We start from the raw sequence: 15244 nt of genomic DNA on the forward strand, positions 1-15244 counted from the left end.
GGAGACAAGACCTCTGAGAGACAAGTCTTAGTGGTGATGGGAGGTGCAGGAGTGTGGAGAGGGTTGGGGTGAAGATGATTGTGTGGGGTGGGGGTAGAGAGAGGGTGATGCTGCTTGGGAAAGTCTTCCCAGGGGTGGGGTGCTGGTGTAATGGGGGCTTTCGGAGGAGTGATCGATGAGGCCTGAAGACAGTGGAGAGTGTGAAGTTTCTCAGGGAGAAAAAAAGAGGAAGAAAGAGGGTAGGGGGAGGAGGAGGAGGAGGGAGGAAAGGAAAAGAAGATTAGGAGGAAGAGGAGGTAAAGGAAAAGGAGAAGGGGGAAAAGGAGAAGGGGAAAAGGGAGAAGGAAAAGGATAATTATTTAAGAATGAGATCATATCTTTTGCAGGAACATGGATGGAACTGGAGGCTATTATTCCTTAGCAAACTAACACAGCAACAGAAAACCAAATACGGCATGTTCTCACTTATAACTGGGAGCTAAATTCATGATGAGAACTCATGAACACAAAGAAGGGAACAACAGATATTGGGGCCTGCTTGAGTGGGGAGGGTGGGTGGAGGGAGAGGAGTAGAAATAAATAACTATTGGGTACAATGCTTATTACCTGGATTATGAAAGTCTGTACAAAAGACTCCCATGACACGAGTTTACCTATATAACAAACCTGCATATGTACCCCAAACCTAATACAAAAGTTAAATAAAAAGGATAATTAAGGAGAAGTTGTGATAGAAAATTTTATGTGAGCAGCAAAATCTAACTTTCTCTGTTTTATAATTGTATCCAGTGCTACATGAGTTAGTCATAGCCACTATTCCAGGAAGCAGGAGGCCAACACCTTCTCTGTAAAGAGAGAGAATTCAATCAGAGCCTCAACATAAAGCCCACTGCTGATTGGGTTCTTCACAGGAGCCTGAATTAGTAGTTCTTCCAGTCCTTTCAAACACTCTACCCCACCCCATTTTGTCAAGGTTTGCTCTGTTCCAGAGGGAAGTAAAGGAACAGGTGTTAAGAACCAGCTTCCCCACTCTACTTTGACCCTACAGGCGCCTGCAGTTTCCTAGGACTGACCTTAGCATTTGGAATGAGCATAGTGTCCTGTAGAGTGCAGGGTCAGTGCATTTCTGAAATAACAACCAAAAAAAGTAAAAAGGGTTTTGAGTTGGACCAGGGCTTATATCATATGCTATGGTTCAAAGCTTTCCTCCTAGTCTTAAAGCCAAGCCAAACTCATTTGGGTTTCGAATATCACCATTTAGCAGTCCATTGGCCTGGGCCTCCTTCTCTTGACCGAACTCTCATCCAACCTAGGCAACATTTGGATTCAATTTGATAGAAAATGTGGGTGAGCTGCTTGCCAAATTCTTGTGAATCTATGTCAAACTCAGTGATTTAGGCTAAGATTTGGGGTGTGGCTGAGTCCCCAGAGGAATTCTGTGGTTGCATAATTCACAGAAAGTGAAGCAAAGGGTATTTTCAAAACTATTTCCAAGGAAGTGGACTCTGTAGAATCTCAGTCTACGGGGATTAAGATTTTGGAGACTTCACCACAGAATTTAAGTCTTTTCACAGTACGTAATGGTCTTTTAGGGATGTTTAACCATCTGTTCATTTTTCTCCCCCATCACTCCACCATATAGGTTATTATCCATTTGAACCAAAGGAAACCAGTGCATAGGAATGATACATTGAGTAGGAATGATACTCAAGGTCAAGAGGTAAGAAAATGGCTGGACTAGGCTATAGGCCTGGTTCAATGAATTCTGTTGTACAGGGGCTACCAAAACCTTGATCTCTGACCCCTTCAAAGATGGTGATTTTTTTTCTTTCATTACAAGACAGGTTACTACAGCAACAACATACAAGCCACAATAAATATAGGGTATTGAGACTGTTCCCTGGGAAATTGACTCTGAGGTGGAGAGTTGCATGTAGGGAGTTATCAGGAGTGCTCTCAGGGATGATACGAGAGAGTGAAGGAAGCAGGACTGGGCAAAGGGAAAAGATGGACGTTGGGATGTACAGGACAGGGCTACCCAGATCCCTTGGGGCTTTCTGGAGCTCTGATAGCTATTCACAGTTGTTTAACATTGTGGCAAACGATCTGGACAGACATTAGTTAAGAGTTACCTCTGGAGAGTAGACATGACCTTGGACTAGGAAGTTCTCTTTGGCAGAGAGCAATTTTCATGGAAGGCTCAGCTGTGTGAGGTTAGCAGCCAAATTCCTGGCAGCTGGAGTGCCTTGGTCCTCAAGGAGGTGGTGCCCCACAGCATCCACTACAGGAAGGGAAATAGAATTGTACATTGAAAACCCAGAGTACCATAGCCAGTTTCATAGAGGTCATGTCCATAGTGATGTGAAATTGCTCATAGGAGCTAGAATGGGGCCTAGAGATATCAAAGGCTCCAGAGACCAAAGAGACAAACACCCAGCAAATGCTAAGGATGTGTAGGAGTAAACGACTATGGCTTTTGCATTTTTATACAGGGGGTAAAATCAGGTTTGATAGAGTAAAAGATAATGGGGGAAGAGAAGATGTCAAAGAAGAAATCAAGGACAGACAAAAAAGTCTGCAAGGGAAAAGGAATGTGACTTAGCTGAGTGTGGAAACTTCCAGAACAAATTGAAGACACATAATCCTTGAGTTGTATTTTGTAAACATCCTGGAATCCCTACTTTCTTCCCAGAAGCTACTCTAAGGCTTCCCAGAAGCTTGGCCTTGGTGCTACCGTCATACCCTAAAGCTGGCCGAGCTAGCAGCTGATCACTGGAGTAGGAGTTAGGACCCCTGAGTTTTCAGGGATCCACTTGAGCAATAGGGTGGCCTTGGACTAATAAATTTGTCTTCGTTACCTATTCTTTTCCTCTCTTTCCAGTACTAAAATTACTGAAAAATGTGCCCATTGTTTTATACCAAATTACTAGGTGAGTATTTCCATTTTCTAAAACGTGAAAACATGAGGGGTTTTAAAAATGGCTTCCTTCTCTCTTCTCTTCTCTCTCTCATTCCTGTCCCTAACTCTGATTTTTTTATGACAAGATTATGATGCTATTTTGTTTTTTTGTTGTTACTATTTTCATTTTCGCTTACATTGTTTTCTCCTTGAGCAGATTCTCTTTTCAGATCAACTCGAGGTTCTCTGAACACATCTGGTACGCTCTTAACTTTAGCTGCTAGAAGTATTCCCAACACTTGGAATTCCATCCCATCTACATCAGAGCTGTCAACAAAATGGTATCCAGTTGTTAAGGCCCATCTCAATAGCAGTGTGCACTTGGTTCCTTACTCACGTCATACGCAGCATATTGAAATTGAAATTGCCCACTGACTTCCATTTGGTCATTCATTAGCCTTTTCTGAAATCTCTTGTTTTTTGTTCCCATCCTGATGTGATTTGACCCTGCCCTGCCATTTCTTATATCTACTTGTCTCATTCTGCCTTACTGTATAGTCACGTGGTTTCTCATTCTATTCTATTCATCTGGTTTCTATTTTAAACTGAAAACTCTGGAGGGCAGAGATTATATCTAAATATTATTAGATTTTTTTCTTGCAACACAATATCATGATATATATATATATATACACACACACACACACGCACACATACATATTATACATATATACATACGAGCAACCTAGTAGTCAGAGCTCATAAATATTTAATTGAATTTGCTTTCTAAGAACAATGAGGGAAACCAGGAAAACATTCAAATAATGAAAAGCTTGATACCCCTTAACTTCTGACTCTCAACTTAGTTATCCAAACTGAGTGAGATAGTCCTGAGCTCAAAGTTAGCTGCTCACAGTGAGTAGCTTTGTGAACTTAAATTAATAATGAGCCTGTATGAGCCTTAGTTTTCTCATCTGTAAAATAGGAATGATAATTGTAACTGCCATGGTAGATGGGACAGTAGTACATAGCCTGGCATTTTATAAATCTACACATGTTCAATTGAAGAAGGTTGAAGGATGGAGCTGGAGTACATTAGCTGAGAACTGAGTCCCCTTGGCCCCAGCAACAGATCCTGACTCCTTCACATAATGCCAGTGCTACTGGGCTGTGAGAAGTAAAGGGTCTTGAGGTCATTTATTTTTGATACCAAAGTTCTCTTTGATACCAGTTTTAACTCTTCTGAAGAGGATAACTAGATTTTTTTTAATGTGGACCAAAAAATTGTCCACACGAATTTATAAAACTGAATTATATTCTGATCAGCCCTTTATTATTCATAGGAGCATTTCCACTTCTAGATTATCAGTGGAATTCTTTTCCCTTACTTCTTGGGCTGCCTTCTCCCTGCCACCCAGCATGTGGCTGAGCCACATCCCCCAGTGCGGGCTTAGGGAATGCAAACTCATTTTAACTTTTTCCTGAGCAGAACATCACTGGGAAGAAAATTGGAACCCCCCAAAAGCCATAGAAAGCATTCCAAAGTAAAATATAAGAAACATTTTGAATGTTTTTCTGTTTTGGATTATCTGTGCCACTATTCATTTCCCTTTTTTGTGGATAATCAAGAACTAGATGTATTATGGTTAACAAGACTTGAAAATTGCTGAGAAAACTCTGCAGGGCATTGAAGCATTTTAAAGGTAAAATTCATAATCCTCAACATTTACACTTGACAGCCCATGCTACCCTGGAGGAGGGGAGTAGGGTAGGTAGATAGCTGCAATAGTTGCAACTGCAGATTTCTTTTTTTTTTTCCCCAAGGAAAAAAAACAGCTTCAGCTGTTTCAAATCATGTGATTTGAATAATGATTAAAATCAGATAAGGCCCCCAAGACAGAGAGAAAAGGAAAAAGAAACTCTATCTTGCACTGCAAAGATTTTTTTTACATCAACTTAAATTTTTAAGAAAGGAAAGATTGTTTTCTTTTTTAGCCAAGGAATTTCTTCATTGCATTTAGCCAAATATAGGTTCCACACCCTTTTCTAACTCCAGCCATGTGAATGTCCTGATAAGCACACGGCAAAAAATAAGCTAAGTGAAATATTCTCATTGCCTCATGATCTCTAGAGTCTATGTCATCAAGGCACTCATCCAAATATTGCAAGTGAGTTATCTTGAACTTCAGTTTTGAGGAACCCAGAGCCACCTCCTCAGTCATGGAGGGCCTCTGAGATCCAGAGGGAGCTTATAATGAAGGTAACGATTTGAGCTGGAAGTCAGAGCGCTTGAGCCCTTTCCTTGGTTGTATACTCCTAGGTCAGCTCCAACCAGACCTTAAAAGAGTTAGAAGTTCACACCCATTGCTTTTTTCTTCATAGGATTCAATTCCATGCAAACGATGCAATTTCATTTGTCTAGTTTTAAAATGTAGGAGGCACAAGTGACTAAGATATAGGATCCAAGGCTGAGGGCAGTGCAGTTCCTCCCCTCAAAGAGCTCACGGTCTAATACAAGAGACAGATTATTATCGCTATTGCACAGAGAGATTTGCCCACTCTCTCTCTCTAACACAATTGCGCTTTACTGGTTGCTAAGAGTGCAGTGGGAACACGGAGTAGGTGTTCTGAATGGCATTTTAGGGCAGCCCAGAAAGGCTGCATGAAAAGTTGGTATTTAAACCGGGCCACGAAGAATAAATAGAATTTCGACAGATAGAGGAAAAAGAGTGAGACTTTCAAGCTGTCAGCTGATGTTTCTAAGAGAAACCTCTGGCCAAGGGACACTAAGAGGTAATACTGGACAAACTCAGTAAGGAACTGATAAAAAGGTCTTCAGAAGGTGATAGGAAGAGGCTGGCAATCAACAAGTGAGAGGGCTTACAAATATCAGCCTTAACCACCACCCTATTGTGCTTCCACCAGGTACAGTCCCATCTCTCCTTCCATGAATTCCTTTCTCTAGAGGAAACTGACAGTTCTCAGGAGAAGTCCTAATTCCCCTAACCCCACCAACCTTTGCTTCCTCTGAGATTACTATTGTTATTTTACATAACAAAAATGACAACAGTATAAGTTACTCTGCCTTACCTAACAAACAATGATAAGAATAATGCTAATATCATTATTTAGCATTTATTATATGTTAGGCATTTGTGCTTAGCATTTTACATATAAAATGTCGTTCAATCTTTGCAACAGCCCTTTGAGCTATGTACTTTTATTAACACACTGTGTTTCACTGCTGAGGAAATTTAGACTTGGAAACTTTAAGTAATGTGCCCATCGTCACTCAGCTAGTAGAGTTGAAACTCAAGTTTCTCTAGTAATCTCAAAGCCCAAGTTTTTAATCTCTACATCATCTGGTCTCTCTAGGAATTTCATTCTCCCATAACAATAATATCATAGTTTTATATAGTGCTCTGCAAATGCATACAAAGTTTATTCCTTTTTATTTGTTCATTTAACTGCAATAGCCTTGTGTTGTTATTTTAATGTTTCATTTTTAAAAATTAACTTATTTTTAATTGATGAAATTTGTACTTGTTTGTTGCTCTCTCCTTGAGAATGGAGATGTTTAGTAAATATAAATTAAAGGGAAGAAAGGAAAAGGGAGAAAGTTTGGAAAAGAGGAGGAAGGAAGAGGAAGGGAGGAAGGGAGAGAAAGAAAAGGGAAGAAAGGAAAAAAGAAAGAAAGTATAGAGGAGAAAAAATAATATCTTGCTTTATCCGTCACAAGGTTGATGGCTGATACCTTTATAACCAAAGACAGATTAACAACAGAGAAGCATAACAAACATATGTAATTCATGTTTTATGTGACACAAGTCTTCAAAAATGAAGACCCAAAGACCCAGGAGAAACTGTATTTTTATGCTTAGGTTTGATGATGAATGTAGAGGCATGATTGGACAAAAAGGGGATATGACTTAAAGATAACCTGGAGGGCACTTAGTAAGGCCTGATTCTTCAGATTCTTCTTAGTCTCTCTGTGGAACATTCCTTCTCTCTGGATGTAGGGCAGGACATCCCCTACCTGTCACATGAGGGTCTTCAAGAGAGGTCAGGAAGACCTTTCTGCTTCTGTGGTTTTCTCTGTTTCCTTCAGCTTAAAATACTCAGCATGCCAAGGTGCCATACTTGGGGGGCAGAATTTCCTGCACTCTGTCAAAAAAAGAAGGAAAAAAAGGAAGGAAGGAAGAGAGGAAGGAAAGAAAGAGGAAAGAAGGAGGGAAAGATGGGAAGAAGGAGGGGAGGAGGCAAAAGAGAGAGAGGAAGGACAATTTTCTGATAAATAAATCAAAGATCAGAGAGCTGAAGCAACTGGACTGGAGTTGTGACAAGTCAATTACAATATCAGGATCAGAATCCAGCTTATGGATTCCTGATGTGACCATCTTTTCACTGGATTGTTGACTTTGGTGATAAAGGTCCAGTATTTTTTTTTTTCATATATACACACAGGTGAAGAGAGATTTTTAAAGTTCAGTTTTTATCTTTGGTCATCAGAAACAGTAGCATAGTGAGGTAAAAGAGTTAGCTTTAGGACAAAAATGAATTCTCTGCAGGAAAAATGGTGTCTGACCTTACAAATTAAAGTCACATGACTTAGGGCCTATTATTACACAGCAACAGTCACATACCAAGCATTACACAAACAGATGGAGGGGGTGAAAGACGACTTAATAAGAAATGCATGAGAGGAATGTGAGACATGCATGAAGAAGGAGCATTAAATACCTAGGATAACAGCTATGGCTAAGCTACTCTGAGTTGGGATAAAATAGGATAGGCTAATAAAGGAGGCAAGAATGAAGAATTCATTCTGCATGCCAAGGGGAAGAAACTTCGTGATTGAACCATTACTCTGGGACCTTCTCAAAGAATATTCCTTATCCTATCTCAATACTTATCCCCTCCCTCGAATTCTTTGACTTTGAAATTCTTTTATAAACAAGTTTATAATGATCAAAAGGATATTATGACATCAATTTTAAGGAAAAAAATCACCTATGCATGATGGGAAGGTGAAGTAGAAGTTGCATTAATATTAAGTTGGAAAAATAGTAAGGAAGGTGGGCAGAAAAGGAATCACTCTATGGGGAAAAATTAAGCAATTGGCTGAGGAGATGTGAATCTGCCCGGATCATCCAATCTCACCAAGCCTCAATCCAATAGCAGTTCTAATCCTGTCACCTCCACACAGTGTCCACAGCCTAACAAAATTTTTCTTGGATGTGAAACCACTATATTCTTTACTGAGGTCTTCACCCTGAAAATTGACTTAACTCTGAAATATTAGTAAGATAAATGTTATCAATGGAAAAATTCCCTGAGCTCATTCTATTCGCTATACATTCTTTCTTCTTTTCTTTTCTTTTCTTTTCTTTTCTTTTCTTTTCTTTTCTTTTCTTTTTTCGAGATGGAGTCTCGCTCTGTCACCCAGGCTGGAGTGCAGTGGCATGAACTCAGCTCACTGTAATCTCTGCCTCCCAGGTTCAAGCGATTCTCCTGCCTCAGCCTCCCAAGTAGCTGGGACTACAGGCGCATGCCACAATGCCCTGCTAAGTTTTTGTATTTTTAGTAGATACAAAAATATCTACTATATTTTTACCATGTTGGCCAGGATTGTCTCGATCTCATGACCCTGTGATCTGCCTCCCTCCGCCTCCCATAGGGCTGGGATTACAAGCGTGAGCAACTGCGCCCGGCCACTATTCTCTATACATTCTTCTTATTTAGGTCCACTTCACTATTGTCTGTTTCAGATTATAAAATTGCTGAGTAGAACAATAATGTAATATACTCTCTATGAACTATTCCCAGCTAGGAAGCATCAATCTTTAGACAGTTCATAAAGAGGATGAAGAGGAAGATGACAATGACAATAACCAGGAGAGTGGACATGGGATTCCATAAGGGATGGGAAGAATGGCTGGAATTTTGCTACCTTGTGTATTAATAATTTAAGGCAGCATGGTATAGAGAAAAAAGCCTGGTCTTTTGAGTGTGAGGTAGATATGGCTTCTCATCTTATTTCTCTTCATCATGTGGCCACAGTATAGGGTTTACTCCATGGATTTACAAGGTCAAGATTCACTCTAACAGATAGGAACTATATCCATGCCTCAATATTTAAACTATGGATAGATTTATAAACTTCACCTTGGAAAGTCTCAGAAGTATTCTCCAAGCAAGCTAAAAAAAAAAAAAAAAGCAAATGGCAGCTGACTTGATGGAAAAATATAACAAAACAATAACCTGGAGACAATATCTAGGAGGGAACAATTCTGGGAGAGCATTTCTTTTTTCCCCACCTGACTTCAGAGAGGTGGCAAGTATTCACTGGGAGGCATCACTTTAAGCCAGGTACAAAAACAGGCTCCAACTAAGAAAAGTGCGTTTTCCTAACAAAAGTATTCCAAGCAACCTCCCTGTACACGGCACATTTTCTGAAAATCAATCAAGCCCTCTCATTCAGCTGAAGTCCAATCGCATTGTCTGTCCCTTCCTCCAGAAGCTGATTTCTGCCAGGTAGAAAATTAAGTTTCCTTTACTCTTCTTTCAGACACAATGCTTCAGCATTGCAGAACTGTTGTTCTGTGTGGGAAACCGACTTCCTGTCTCAATAAACAAGCGCACACAGGCTTTTCTGGACACATAATGGAGCCTTTTTTATTTTATACAAAAATCATTCCACACTTAACACATCAATGAAGCCACTTAAGCTCTACTGCATCTGAATTAAAGAGGAATTGTGTGATCAAAGGGTGTGAAAAGAACCACACAGGGTGTTCTTCAGATCCTCTACTTTTGTTACATTTGATACATAACAAACCCAATAAATATGCTTATCCCGGGAGCTAGTTTCATTATCTCATACCCTTAAGCCTGGCAAAAGTATGTCTGTACTGCCCTTTGTTCCACAGTGTCCATTTTATACTGACAGTTTTGGTGAAAAAGTGAAAATTATTTGGCATGTGGGTGAGATTGGGGGAATGAAGTGGCTTTCCCTTTAGGTTTTGTTTGTTTCTGTTTCACTAACTATAAATGCATATTTATATGTTTATGTGTGTGTATAAATATATATCTACATGTATCTATATACACACCCAAAAGAACTATATATAAAAATATGTAATATATATATTACAGATATAAAAGCATGTACATTTCTCAAGTTAATATTACACATAAAATGATAATACGGGAAATTTCTTTTTCTTACCAAATATTTGAATATAAAGCAAAAAAGACATGATGAAAATTCTCCAGTGCCTAGAATTGAATAGGTGAATAGGACATACTATAATCCTTTTATACCTTTTCATGCTATGAACATAGCTTCTGTGAAGGTTACTAGGTATTTAACATTAGCTGTACTTTTTTAGTATCATGCATTGTAGGAGATTTGGAAAATTCCTAGAGAGTTCAGGCATCCTCATAAGCCACATGTCACAACTATAAATATATTAAAGTGCATTTTGTGAATAATAATTCAAATACCATAAAGATGTGTCTTCCATGCAGTTGAAAAAGGCATGAAATGCAAAATATGCAGTCAATGAATTAAAGTTGATTGAACATGTTATTTCAATTTATGCAATCCAATCAATATTGAATTGAGATTTATTCCTTTAGCTATCATTTGTATAGCTCTAGTGAATTGTTGAACAAGAATCCAAAATTGTTTAGATAGAAATCCTATCAATGAAGAAGTTCACATTGCAATTAGTTCAAATATAATCTGTAGAATGCCAATTATGAGTTAGCCAGTATTCTAGGTACAGAGGAGTCAAAGATTAAAAAGGCATGTCTCCTACTATACTCATAGTCCAGTAAGAAAGAGACAACTGCAGACAAAGGTCCCCATGCAAAGTGTGATGGTAACTTTCATGAGGTGCCCTATTGGAGTGTGGTGGAAGAAACAACTAATTTAGTATAGAGAAGTCAGCAATGACTTCCCCAAAGGAGTTTATATTTGAGCATGGTTTTAAAAATGGATGCAAAGATTAGAAGTTTATCAGACAGAAAAATTGGAAGAAAAATATCAGGTAGAATGCAAAGAAGCCAAGACATGCTTGAAAACATGAAAAAGCATCACGGGCTCTTAAATTGGTGCATAGTCTGTATGATTGGATTATTGAGTTTATAAAGTGAAGAGAAGCTGCAGATGAGGCTGGGACGACAGGCGTCATTAAAGCATCCAAACTGTACTCTTGTAAGTAACCAGGAACCAAGTAAGATCTTAACAGATCAGAGTGATTTGAATTAGATGTTCTATTTTGTGTCTAGATACAGTGAGGTGTCCATACTAATCAACCCTTTGAATAATTATTCAAATCTGGTTGTATTGGTCTAAATAATTGAGCCAGTTGCATTTTTCTTTCTCAGTGCTCAGTTGTTTGGCATTGCATATGCCAGCCATGCAGATGACGGGCTGAAAGGTTTGGTTTACATGCAGATGTTTTCAATGTTGTGTAGACAATCACAAACACTGAAAGAAAAAATATTCCAAGGGGGTGAAAGTCCCTTTACCATGCTTCCCAAATACATCATCATTGATGGTATCACTAATAGCAATTCAGCTTTGTTTAAACACAGTTATTAATATCAGATGACCATCTGTTTTCTGCTACAGTATATATCATACAAACCTTTCCATGGAGCCTATGGACTGTTCTCTATTGCATAGACAAATAAACCTCAATAAATAACCATAAAAATAAAAACATATTTATGCAGTTGTACATTCTCTTCTTGATTAATTCTGTGTGTGTATATACCCAAGGTCTAGACATACCCAATCTGGCTTTCTCTGTGAAAAAATAAATCAATAAGTGCTTTTCCCCCTTCACTAATCCTATCCTGAATTTCCTGTCAACTTCCACTTACACTCACATAAAAAAATGATGTTTCATTTTGCTTTCGAATGATATACAGTCTCCTTTTTCCTTATTTTTATTTGGGGTTTATTTGTCCTTGAATTGTATGGCTGCACTTGATGTCATGATTTAAATGTGGTTTAAGGCAAGATCTTTCACTCAACAGCCCATAGGAATTCGAAAATAATAAGAATGGAATTTTCTAGTAAACAAATGCTGACAAACATGCCACTTAGATGTGATAAGCACAGAAAAATCACATTCGTTGGCTACGAGGGAGAGAGCTCAGGAAACAGAAGAAAATTTGTCCATGTTCATTTAAAAAATAATGTGACTCCACCATGAATTTTTCAAGATCTGAGCACAAAGAGGCCTGTACATTCGTTTAATTAACACATTTAAAGGATGAAGTGACAAATAGAAGGATTTTCAGAGGAAAACAATCAAGAAAGTGGAGGTATTAGAAGCTATATTTTATGAGGAGAAGTAGAAAGATCCAGGAAGCTTTCACCTAGAGAGAATCATCAATCATGGAAATCTCCACAGATGGGTCCCCAAACTCACCAAGTTATGTGGGATAAAAGGATTTCACTTACTGTGCATATCTTTAAAAGGAAGCATGGCTGGAAGAAACAGAGATAAATATTGCTCCAATACAAGGAGAAACCTTCGAACACTCAGAGCCATCCGTATAATGGGTAAGCTGAGGAAGCAAAGGGTTTTGTATATACAGAAGTGTTCAAGCAGATGTTGGAGCACCATGAAGCAGGAATGCAGTAATTCAAGAATTAGAAGGGTTCTTAGGTTTCTAGGGATCCCAAGTTGTAATTCAAACTCATCTCAATCTACTGATTTTCCTTGGGTTCAGCCTATTATGAACTACAGTGCTTTCTCTCCTGCTATGTTTGAATGTTTGTGTCCCCTCCAAAATTCTTATGTTGGAACTTAAGCCCTAAGGTGATATTATTAAGAAGTGGGACCTTCAGGAGGTAATTAGGTCATGAGAGCTCTGTCTTCATGAATGGGATTAACAACTTTATGAAAAGGCTAGAGGAAATTAGCCTTTTTTCCTTTCTATCCCTTCTGCCTTGTGAAGAAACGGTGTTTGTCCTCTACAAAGGATGCAGCGTTCAAGGCAGCAGGACCTCACCAGACAGCAAACCTGTGGTGCCTGATCTTGGACTTCCTAGTCTGCAGAACTGTGAGAAATAAATTTCTGTTATTTACAAATTACCTTCTCTCAGGCATTTTGTGACAGCAGCTCAAGCAAACTAAGATGTCTCTTCAGCATCAGTCTGACCGCTGCCGCTCCTGACTTAGTCAAGCCTGAGTCAGACCTCAGTTCTGGACATCACAGTTATTTTAAAGTAACAGCCTTTTCCTAGATGATGATATTTGGTTGGTTTTGTTTTGATTTGTTTTTTTTCAGTCATAGCTAGTAATCTCACGTCGACTTCTGACTGATGCTCTCGTTTGAAGATTTGACTTTAGCATTCTTAATCTTGAACTCTATCATAGAGAGAAACAAAAAGAAAGACCTCAACCCTTCCTTGTACAGGGTCATTTCAGAATATTAAAAGATTTGAAACCCCGTCTCTACTAAAAATACAAAAATTAGCTGGGTGTGGTGGGGCTCGCCTATAATCCCAGCTACTCGGGAGGCTGAGGCACAAGAATGGCTTGAACCTGGGAAGCAGAGATTGCAGTGAGCCGAGATTGCGCCACTGCACTCCAGCCTGGGTGACAGAGTGAGACTGAGTTTCAAAAAAAAAATTAAAACAAATCACACACACACCAAAAAAAAAAATCACACAAAAAAACTCCTTTTTTTTTTTTAAAAAAAAAGATTGGCATCAAAAAGAGCTACAGAGATGAATGGTGGTGATGTTTGCACATGATGAATGTATTTAGTACAACTGAACTGTACATTTAAAAATGGTTAAGGTGATAAATTTTATGTTATGTGTATTTTACCACAATTCAAAAATTAGAAGAGGAAATAAAAGGTTTAGTATGGGATTTTCGCGTAGGCAATAATGCAATTTATGATTTGAATTGGTCCATTCTTACTACTTTTCAAAGTGACCACTATTTTACTTGAGTGTTTTTCTTTCTAAAATCCTTGGGCCATTTTTACACATTTTAGTCTCATGCCATAAATCTGAAGCCAACCAAGACTGTATAGAGAATTGGGGAAACCTTCAAAGTTCTGGTGTCGCTCATTGATCTCTTGGGTAATTCAGTCCATTAACTAGTGGCTCATGTCATCTATAGACTATTACTCCCCTCAAGGCTCCTAGATTATTAACCAATACTGGAAAAAGGTTTTGGGGCCAGCTTACATGCCTCTCTGACTTGTCTGCTTTGGAATTTCCCTGTAAGTCCCTAGATTTTAGTACATGAGTTATCTCCCAAAAACAAACTTCCTTGTCAAGAAAAGGAAGCTTAAACAGGCGTCAAACGCATTCATGACACTCAGCAGTTTGATGAATGGATAGTAAATGAATCATAGGCTTATGAATTACATGACTTTCTATGTACTCACATGTCTCAACAGGAAGGGGTGACAAGTTGGAAGCTTCATTCTTGATTCTTGAAAACCAAACTTATCTGAACATGCCATTTGAGCCCGTTTAAGGTTAACATGTCCTTATTTCTAATGCTGACTGCTACCTTTTGTGGCCTTTAATTACTAAAATCGTTTCAAATTTCTAGGAAATTCACATTGGGGCTGATGGGGGTGAAAAATAAATGACTTCTGAACGTCCTTTCAAGTCAAACAATCTATTATTCTTTTTTTTTTTACTTAGGTAAGCCATACTGATTCCATAGAACAAGTCTGCTAGATCATAGCCTTACTACATGCAAGGGGAAAGCTCATTACCTGTTAGTAAAAGAAAAAGAAATCAAGCAAAGAGTTCTTTTTCTTTTTCTATTTTTTTTTTTTTTTTTTTTTTTTGAGATGGAGTTTCGCTCTTGTTGCCCTGGCTGGAGTGCAATGGCGTGATCTCGGCTCACTGCAACCTCTACCTCCCGGGTTCAAGTGATTCTCCTGCCTCAACCTCCTGAGTAGCCGGGATTACAGATGGCCACCACCACGCCCCACTAATTTTTTGTATTTTTAGTAAAGACAGGGTTTCACTATGTTGGCCTGGTTGGTCTCGAACTCCTGACCTCAGACAATCCACCCACCTCGGCCTCCCAAAATGCTGGGATTACAGGTGTGAACCACCACACCTGGCCAAAGAGTTATTTTTCTTTGGAGACCTGGACAATACTGATTCTCTTAGCATGCATTTATTGAAGAACTAATGTGTGCCAAGCACTCAAGCTACAGTCTTTCCTCTAAAGGAGCTCCCAGTGTGGTGGGAAAGGGCCACAAGGGAGCAGGTAATGTTAATACACTATGAGATACTAATGACAGGAATATGCACAGTATACTCTGGGAACACAGGGGAGG

The 15244-nt window shown here is 38.9% G+C and overlaps 1 long non-coding RNA gene across 7 annotated transcripts in view; it reads right to left on the reverse strand.

The window, feature by feature from the left end:
• The window catches only part of LOC101154388 (uncharacterized), a 73478-nt gene that overhangs the window by 2859 nt on the left and 55375 nt on the right, over positions 1-15244 (reverse strand). For 5 of the 7 annotated variants that reach the window (XR_008669738.2, XR_008669739.2, XR_010129212.1 and 2 more), the window contains 2 exons: positions 3097-3226; positions 2133-2281 (listed from right to left, as the gene is read on the reverse strand). This is a non-coding gene — a long non-coding RNA (uncharacterized lncRNA). The remainder of the gene's footprint in view (positions 1-2132; positions 2282-3096; positions 3227-15244) is intronic. The other 2 variants (XR_010129214.1, XR_010129213.1) reach the window with 1 other exon arrangement.

This window comes from Gorilla gorilla, chromosome 9, assembly GCF_029281585.2.
Source record: "Gorilla gorilla gorilla isolate KB3781 chromosome 9, NHGRI_mGorGor1-v2.1_pri, whole genome shotgun sequence".
NCBI lineage: Eukaryota > Metazoa > Chordata > Mammalia > Primates > Hominidae > Gorilla > Gorilla gorilla.